Source organism: Papilio machaon, chromosome 9 (genome assembly GCF_912999745.1).
Source record: "Papilio machaon chromosome 9, ilPapMach1.1, whole genome shotgun sequence".
Classification (NCBI taxonomy): domain Eukaryota; kingdom Metazoa; phylum Arthropoda; class Insecta; order Lepidoptera; family Papilionidae; genus Papilio; species Papilio machaon.
The window spans coordinates 8,733,726-8,743,660 of NC_059994.1; positions in this window are offsets into that span (position 1 = coordinate 8,733,726).

The window sequence follows — 9,935 nt, forward strand, 5'->3', positions numbered from 1 at the left end:
TAGTACTGCGTTGTAAAATTTAATATATGTACTCTTAACATTATGAATTAAGTCCTGAATTAAGAGAACTGTTCTATTTCAAACAAATAGAATAATTGTCTTACATTGTTTCAATAGAATTTTAATCGCAATTGTAGCGACATTATTAGTGTTAGATGTAACTGAATTATAATGACATTGTAATCAAATATATTCTATGTAGTGGTGTAAAGTGATCAGAACATATTCAGTGATCGAATAAACTTGTTACAACCAACCTGTTGAAGTTTCAATTTGCATCACAAACGATTTTTTTAATTGCAGCATTTCTTAACACACAAACACATTCATAAAAGACAAATTGTAATAACTACTTATTGTTATTTTCATAATTTATTTCTAAAGGATAAAAAAATGGGTTTACATTTAGCACGAGTTAAAACATTTCCTATGTTTCATTTTCGATATAAAAAGAAAACATTTTTGTTACTCGACCCATGTTTATTTTTAATCTATTGTGGAGGTTAGGTTGTATGTATGACGTGCAAGATAAATTTCCGCTTAATCATATGAATTAGAGTTCAAATTGAATTGCGAGTAGCGCGCAGGGGTTCGCGTCCCACCTGTAGGGTCGTAGGTGGGGGGGGCGGGGTGCGCCGGCGGCAATTAGTCAAATTAGCGAGGGCTGCGTGTTTGCCCAGGTCCAGTCGCGTGGGGCACAGCCCACGCACACCGGAATAATAATTTCCACACAAAAAATAGATCTTTCTTATTTTCTAGACTCTGAAAATAATGTAACTGTCAATTATTAAAACTTCTTGCAGTTTCGTGCAAATAGTACAAATATACTATACATCTACTTTTGATACGAGCCAATCAATGGTGACCTTATTTAACTTAGGAAACCAACCGAACACTGTAGTGCTCACGGTGTGCGGGCCCACTTGGGGTACGGCGAGGGCCTGCACGTGAAGTGTAGAGCAGGTCGGATAGAGTCCTTATCGGTCCTCACCACTTCACTGTCTATTGTGTCTTAAGAGGGAGAAAGACAATGTCTTTGTGTCATCGGTTTTAACAAATTTTTAGTATGTAGTTTTCATATTACTATAAACTTAGCTTGGTCTAACAACACAGATGAAACTATTTCACTTGAAGCAGTACGCGCTACTACTTCATTTCTTATTCGTTGCTGCCTCATACGAAATTAATTACATAGTAATAAAAAAAATTAACAAGATTAATAATATCTCGTCCTCCGCATTCCCGTTAGTGAGGCAAAAGGTGAGCAAGAAAAGAACTTGAATAATTTTAACACGATATGAAACTTAAATCAAAATCATTACATTTCAATACGATATCCGCTGTGCTGTTGTGCTTCCAGGTATTAGGGAAAAAACGTTTTTACATCCATCGCACCCTTTCAATTTAGGGAGTTCGGGCGAGCAAAAGCGTGTACGTGGGCTAACAAGGCGCGGGGTCGCGGGGAAGCAAGGCCGGGGGGCCGTGAGAATTTAACAAGCCGTGCCGCTCTTCATTCGAGATGCTAAATTTGTCCACCCGCCGTGAGCCGTGAGCCGTGCCCCGTGAGCCGGCTCACTTGAACTACTAACGATAAAGACGAGAAACGAACTAAGGACCTGCGAAACTCTCCGGCCTTTTATAATAAATATTCAAATAAAAAATGTACTTACACATAACGACGTCATTATATAAAAGAATCAATGCAGACAGTATTTGTAAGAGCGACCACGATGTTTAAGAAGAAATAATAACTAAGAAAGTTTTTATTCTTGTATTTTACTTATTTAGCCTTATACCACTCAAGGCGCTTTTCTAACTTGGCAAAGCTTTTTGGAGAGGTGAGTGTGTTTGCGAAGGCGCGTATCCATGACAACGGACGACCTTCAAAATCTCACCTCGAGCTTCAGCTTTGATCGATAGAGAACGAATCCATCAATCTATCCGCAACAGAACTGTCCTCGTTAGTAAGGACTCGAAGGCGAGTGTTACAATTAAAAGGCAATACTTTTTTCAATAACTATTAATAATTAATGTGTCTAGTAAAGACACCGTTTCAAGTTTTCACCCTTGTGCCACGAAATATCGAACGAAGGGAACTCATTAAACGAAATGGCGTAGCTGGGCTACACGCTTTCGTAGCCCGTCTACGACACTGGTAACTTACCTGCTGTCATGGCATTTGAGAAAGATCGCTTGCCTCGTGCGTTATTGTAAAATCTTAAACACTTCGTATTAGGTTTTTATTTCTAATACTCAATTTTTTAAGTAGAAATTATTTTATTTGCCGTTTTGTCCGACTTAGAGGAGAGAGAGTAATTAAACGATAAATATACGTCGTATAAGCTTTATATTGAAAACACACTTTTTTATATTTTTGCGATATATTATATTCTAAGTTGATTGCATTTTGAAAGATTTTTAACTGAAGAAAACCGCTAGATATGTTTAGAAAAGCCAATTAAATGGTTTATGATTTGATTCCGTGTGTTACATTAGCAAAATTAAATACGCCCCCTCTCCCAGGTCCCTCTACCTTCCCCGCACTCGCCTCGCTCCACTTCAGAGCGCGTATTTAACTTCAAAAGAACATTTTCAATTAGCTCAGCTCAGCTTTCTACATAAATAATTATCATAGATTATAAAATTCTCTAAGAATTTTTAATTAAACTGTAAGATAATAAACTCTCCCTTTGGTACACAATAAGTAAACTTGTCAAACTCCGACAACTCTTTGATGTATAAACTACTTTTAACATGTTAACGTGTTTGCGAGCGTTAGGGGAAAGTAATCCGGCCTGTGGTGGCTGCGTGCTCGTTACAGCTCCGCCTGGGGCAATAGGACGGGGGGGGGGAAGGAGCGCGGGGGGAATACCACAAGTTACAAAGTTATATTAACTGCTCGCTCTGACGTTTGCCTCTATTTGATATACAATAACTTTATATAAAGTGCCGGAGAAATAAAGCGTTTGTGTTTTGTCTTAACGAGAATCAAAATCCTTACAGTATACAAGAAAGAAAGGAGCGGCCATAATTAATGTTATATTCATGTTTTATACTTTTATCCTTAATATAGATAATTTAAACAAACTAAACAGGGTTACAGTCCATTATCTATTTCGACACAATTGATTTTGTCGTATTTTCTGAAATTCTACAATAATAATAATATCTTTAACATTTACGACAAAGTAAGACGTAGTGAGCGAAGATTGCGTATGTCAATGATAGATAACTAACAAGTTTAATTTGTGCATTTACAGCTAAACCTATCCAACTAGCATCCACTCAACCGACATGAAATTAATGTATAGGATGATTTGACATCATGCATGTGTTTGTGTGTGTGTCGTGTAGCGAGAGCGACGGCGCACCTGTCCGCGATCGATAGTGCGCACCTGCGCCGCCGCCCCGCGCCCCGCCGGTAAACCCCCGTACGCCACCGCACACCACCGGATCCCCCCCCAGGAGGCTTTTCCAACAACCGTAAAACACGTATAAGTTATTTCTACCAAAAATAATAACTGATTAAAGCTCGATTTGATATTTGCGTCTCCGCATAGTGCTATTTATTTGAGGCTCTCTTTAACACACGGAGAGTACACCTGCACCTAAAAGAAAGTGAACAAAAAAGCTGCAAATCAAATTATAGCCCCCTCTGGAACACACGTGTGTACAGGACGGACGGACGGACGAACTGTAATTAAATTTGCGCGACGCCGCGGGCTGCGACTATGTTATTTTTGTCCACGCGGAGCTCAATTTCGAAGTCTTTTAAAGGTATGGAAGTGTTTTCATATTGTAATTCTTATGTCAATGGAAGGAAGGTTGATTAAATTGAACAAAAGTATCTGGATGGAAACTTATACCTCATATATGTTTCATAGTTCATATCCCGGGAAAGGGAATCGATTTTGACGTAGGAGGGGGCTCATAGAAAGGAGAAATCTTTCCGCACAGGGGACGTGTAGTAGTCCTCCGTCGTTGTAGGCAAAGCATCTGCAATTTCTATGAAAGCGGTCGATTCGCCATTTCGGCGACTTCAGGCGGCCGCCATACTCAATTTCTTGATATTTCAATAATTGTACTTTTTTGATGAATTCGATGTGATAGGTCACAGTGCAGGTACAGTACAGAGGTGTACTGTCATGAGGTATACGTATTGTTCAGACACACGTTAGTATTAGCATACGTGTGGGAGATGATACTGCCGACATTCCTCCCTGTCGGCCCGACGCGCCGCCGCCGTCATCGTGTCTGTAAGTGCTCGCGTGTCGGCGCGTGTCGACCAACTCCCCGGGGAGTGTTGTACCTGCCGCTACAGCTGTGCTGCGCTCTATATACAGAATTTGATAAAAACGTTTCGCTCACAATAGTTTGTTAAACTTTTTTTTTTATGCAACGAAACCTAAAGAAAATTCAGCATAGTCGATTCACTTTCCGGATTTCGTTAATTTCGGTATGGACATTTTGATTCAAAATATTAAAAGTTTATTTAACCGTGAGTTCTGGATTTCACAAATAACCTATATCGAACATCCGCTGTGTTTATTTTATTTATTCTATGTATCGAATATGTTTCAAAAAATGACTTCATTTCTTGCGAACTTATAACTATAAAAGTGAATTCAAAATCTTTTATTGCTTTCGATTTTATGTGCAATACTTTGTTTGCAACTGTTTCGCCTGTCACATTTCACAGCAACTCTGTGACACACGACACAACACATGAAGGAGATTTGTTCCAGCATGGGGCGAGTCGCTGCTGTCGCTGCCGCGACGCTGGCTGGCCGCTGGCGTGCGACGAGATGGCGAGGACGGCGCCGACAACGAGGACTTCCAGGTGGGTGGATCGCCGCCTGCACCCTCCGACGCTCCCGACGCTCCTCTTACAGCGTTTTCCTCCCCCAGAACTTGCAGCTGCCGAAGCTGCCGGTGCCAGATTTGCAGGCGACCATGGCCACATATCTGGAGTATGCGGCTGTGCTCGTGCCTCCGCCGCAGCTGTCGCAAACGCGCGCGCTCGTGCAGGAGTTCCTGGAGGACCAGGGCCCCAAGCTGCAGGAGGTGCTGCTGGAGCGGCACAAGGAAATGGATAACTGGGTCAGTGTCGACATATTCGATTTTCTGTATTTTTGACCTATCTCACATTAAGTGTTATGTATACGTTTACATTTGTTTCGGCAAGAGAGAGGTACATAACAAATACAAATGTTTTAGTTCAATTTCAGAAACATGCAAATGTTATTTAGAATTATCAAAAAGTAAAAAAAGTGTTAAATTTCTACAAATCTCAACTGCGATATAACTTTTTATATGTACGAGGCAAACGTTAGATTTTTATTTTAGTAAAATAAGTTAACATTTAAAGATATCACTCAGATTCAATAACCAAATTTACATTTTCAAATTTAAACAATATGTACAATGTCTTACTTGTTCCCCAATTTTCAACTAGGTAATAGGTAATATAGCGTTGCTTATCAGCGCTCTGCAAACATCTCCTATTGTACAAGTCTACAAACAATAACATCTTGCGTTGCGTTGTTTGCGCCGCGCAATCGCGTGCTGCGGAAGCCATAAGTCAACATGCTGCCGCGGAAAATAAAAAAATTCTTGCTCAATAATGAGCTTCAAAATTAAAGCGTTGCTTCCGTTAGTGCTGATATGTTGCGGAGGAGTTCGCAATGAGCCGGGCGGAGGCGTGGGCGCTGACGACTTGGCTGCCGAAGACAGCGCGCTGCTCACACATTTCCTGAAAACCATCGACGCGGCGACCGACGAGAATGATTTACTAAATGTCACTTCTACTATTCTGAATAATTTATGTGTCTGTATACGTGAGTCTCTGATCGCGAAACAACTAAATATTGTAAATAAAAATGTTCTTATACCCGTGTCGGAGGCGCCGGTTGAGGAGGATCTCGATCACTACAAGAGCATATACGATAGGACCTGCCACGACCTGCTGCCGCTACAACTGCCTGATGTTACTCTGCCTCGGGTCAGTGGACATATCCCAAAATGTTCTCGTTTCGATTTTGTGCGAAAGTATGAAGAATCTTTTAAGGACAATCAGTTTAAATCCAAATTTAAAAAGATAATGTATGACATATTGATAAAATCTAAAGATAGACATAAATATGAAATTAAAAAATATAATTTATATGAGAAGCCGCAAACATTCGACAGGAACGTGATGAGGTCTGTCATCATTATCATTACTTTGAATTTACCTAAATCTTTAGAAGCAAAAACGGAATCAAGAACGGTGAGGCTGAGCGAGATAGACGCGGCACTCGAGGACAAAGGCAAAATCTACGTCGACTTCATCGACCCCGCCTACGACCCCAAACATACCAAGATATCGAGCGCAAAGAATGTATCTTACTGTAATTTGAAATCTGTGCTCACTGTACTATTGGAAAGTGAAAAAAATAATCTGACGAAAACATTTAAATTGATAAGAAAAAGTGGAACTATAAAAGTGTACACGAGTCTAGCGACAAATTACGCCTACGAGCAATACAGTGACATCTGTTGTTATAAAAATAATACCAATAACTATTGTAACACTTCAATGATCGATGTTAATCTTGAAGAAAGTAAATTAAACAAAGGAGAGCAGATGGATCAGGTCAGTAAACATAAAGAAACGATTACTAAAATTGAAACTTTGATTCAAATATACAACAATAAACTGATCCGTGGACAAGGGAAGACTGAGATAGTGAGGACTGACAAAGTTCAAATTACTAATAATAAGAATCATTATTACTCTAAAGTAGTGCTCGACCACAAAAAACAATCTACTAACTTTTCGAACCAACATTTTACATATCATTACAAAAAGTATATGAGTGCTAAAATTAATAACATACATAAAAATGAAAAGAGTAACGCAAAAAATAACAGATTAATTGCAACAAGCCATACAACAATTGATTCACTATTAAATAGTCAGAGAACTACAGACTTCGTGGATGTAACAAATAATGAAATATCAAATACAGTAGAAGCAGAAAAAATATATTTGAAAGTCTGTAACTATGACATATGGTCTAATACTACCATTAAAAATCACTATCCAATATCAAATAATACAATACCGAAAAATACTACATTTATACCGGTACCCTTGCAAGTTCCCACTGAACCGAAATTAAGTGACAATTCTTGGAGAGTTAAACCTACAGAAACGTACATTTCTAATTATGTAGGATCTACGCCACAAAAAACAGATACCGAAGTCAAAGTTCAACGAAATAAAACAGAGCCTGAGTTAACAGAACCTGCTGCTTATAACAGAAATAACAAAAGAACGACAAACATAATAAAGCCTAATTATACCACAAACACTCCAAGAAGTAAAATATTAACAACTACGAAACAGTTTGATAACATTTTCACAAAAACATACGCTTCAGGAGAAACAAATCGATCATATTTAAAATCAATTCAACATACTTCACCACTCAACGTTCTAAAAGAAGTTAATTACGAATCTCTTATGACGAATTCCTTAACTACGAGCAATGTGATCATAAATAAAATAACAAAAAGATGGATAACCCCAAATGAAACAGATATCACGTTGCAACAATCGAATGGATTCAGTTTATTGGAAAATCCTAGCGTCACTAAGTCTTATCCATATACTTTATCAACACCGAATCCAAATACGCAAATTCAGAGCTTGGAAATTAATTCCACAAGATCCCACGACATTCAGACTACTCCTTATAATATTGTAACTAAAAGTGATGGAACTAGAAGTTCAACCGAACCGACATCGTCTATCAAGAATGATTTGCGAAATAGAACCCTTACGTTAAGTAAAAAATCGCAATTATCTAAAAGCTTCATTAAAGAAATTTACCAAAAGAAGTCACAAAAAACGAATGCTTCACATAACAAAGTGATTCAATCTCAAGAAAGTGAAATAACGTCGTCGGATGATTCTTTAGTGTCAGTGACCTCAATGAAAAATACGAACAAAAGAAACACCAGTCATATTGAAGGTACTACAATATCCCTTATGAGTAACATAAAAATGAACAATCACTTTCACTTACAAATTAGTACCGAAGTACCAACCAGCCCTATTTCTTTTAAAAAAGCACATCAACAATCACATACAGCAACAGAATATTCCCTTCACACTTTGAATCCTGCAATACAGAAAGTCACAACTCCTACATTGAAAAGTGTTAACAATTACATAGACACTAGCATTTCCTCTCTAATACCAACAGTTTTGTATTCGGAAACCATTACATCGATGTCAAGCTTCTATAAAAATTACACTAAAAGTAAAACAAACGCTACGTATGGAAATATTATTAATGGAATTTTAAATTCTCATAACAATCAAACCAAGATATACAGGGAAAAATATCCCAATTCCAATATTACCGTAATGAAAGACGGAATAACTGCATCGCATAGCGTTCAGAATGTTACAGAAACAGCTGACTCTACACAAATACCGACTTTTTCGCCTTCGGTGCCTGTTGCTTCGACTTCTAGCTACTATACAAACAACAAGAAAAATTACACCAAATCTGTATTTAGGCAACTTGCTAATGACAGTAAATCTCGTAAGAATCAAACCAAATCAGTGACATTCCCCAATAGTGAAAAATATACAAATTCCACAACAACAATAGAACAAACAAAAACCACATCTGTCTATACGCTTCGTACTTACTATGACCCTTCAAATCTCATAATGCACAAAGACAAAGTAACTTCAACGCACAAAGTGGAAAATATTACTCAAACAGCTGTGTCTTCACAAATACCAAAGTTTTTGTACTCGAAGCCTATTACTTCTACATCTAGTTCCTACAAAAACGCCATAAGAAGTGACAGCAAACCCGTATACAAAGTTAATGACATAAAATCTCGTAACAATCAAGGAAAGACACTGACGACTACTAGTGAAAGTTATCCTAAAATCATTATAACTACGGAGAAAAAGAAAACAAAATCACCAATGTATTCGCCAAAACCGAGGTCAATAAATGTGAAGAACAAAATCCACAGCAACTTCACCCGTACAACACAAAAGAGCAAGTCAGATGCGAAATCTGAGAAGAATAATTTAACGAAAACAACTCGTCAAGATAATACAACTTCTAGAAGTTTTAACACTCAAGTTTATTATGAAAACAAAATGAACCATTTGTCAAATAACGAAACATTCACCAAAGACAGTATTTATGAATACAGACCATTCAATGTGGACGAAACAAAATCCAATTTAAGTAATGTTTCTGGAATTACAACATCAACATATTTCTCAAATTATAAAGACAAATATTTCAACGTAGGTCGTAACAAAGACTATCTACTCCATAATGAAAGCGTGAATAGCGAAAGTAAATCCAGTTTGTCTTTGTTTGAGCAAGAAATAAACAACGCTTCTATACAAAACGGTAATAAAATAAACAGATTTACAATCAAGGCGATTGTAACTAAAACTAAAGGTATACTACCTAAAAATGAAATCACAAAAACGTCTATTGAATATTACAATAAAACAAAACAAGTGAAAACAAAAAATACGCCCACTGCTTTTAATGAATTTGCTCTGTCAGATAATTTAATAAATGTGCCATTCACTCCTCAACTGCGGCTAACTACAAAAGAAATATCAATCCCAATTACATCACCCGGAGGACAATCAAACGAACTTTATGTTGGTGGTGATTCAACATTTTTAACATCAACAAAAAAAATTAAATCAAATAAAAAACCTACAACCTTAAAACTACAAAACAGAAATACAATTGATATATCTGCTTTAGTACAAACTCCGATTGAGTCTAAATTGAAATTAGGTCGAGTTATTGATATAGTAGATCACACCCGACGTCACATTGACCTAAGTTCAAGACAAAGACTACGACAAGATGCAACGTTTGCAGCAACTA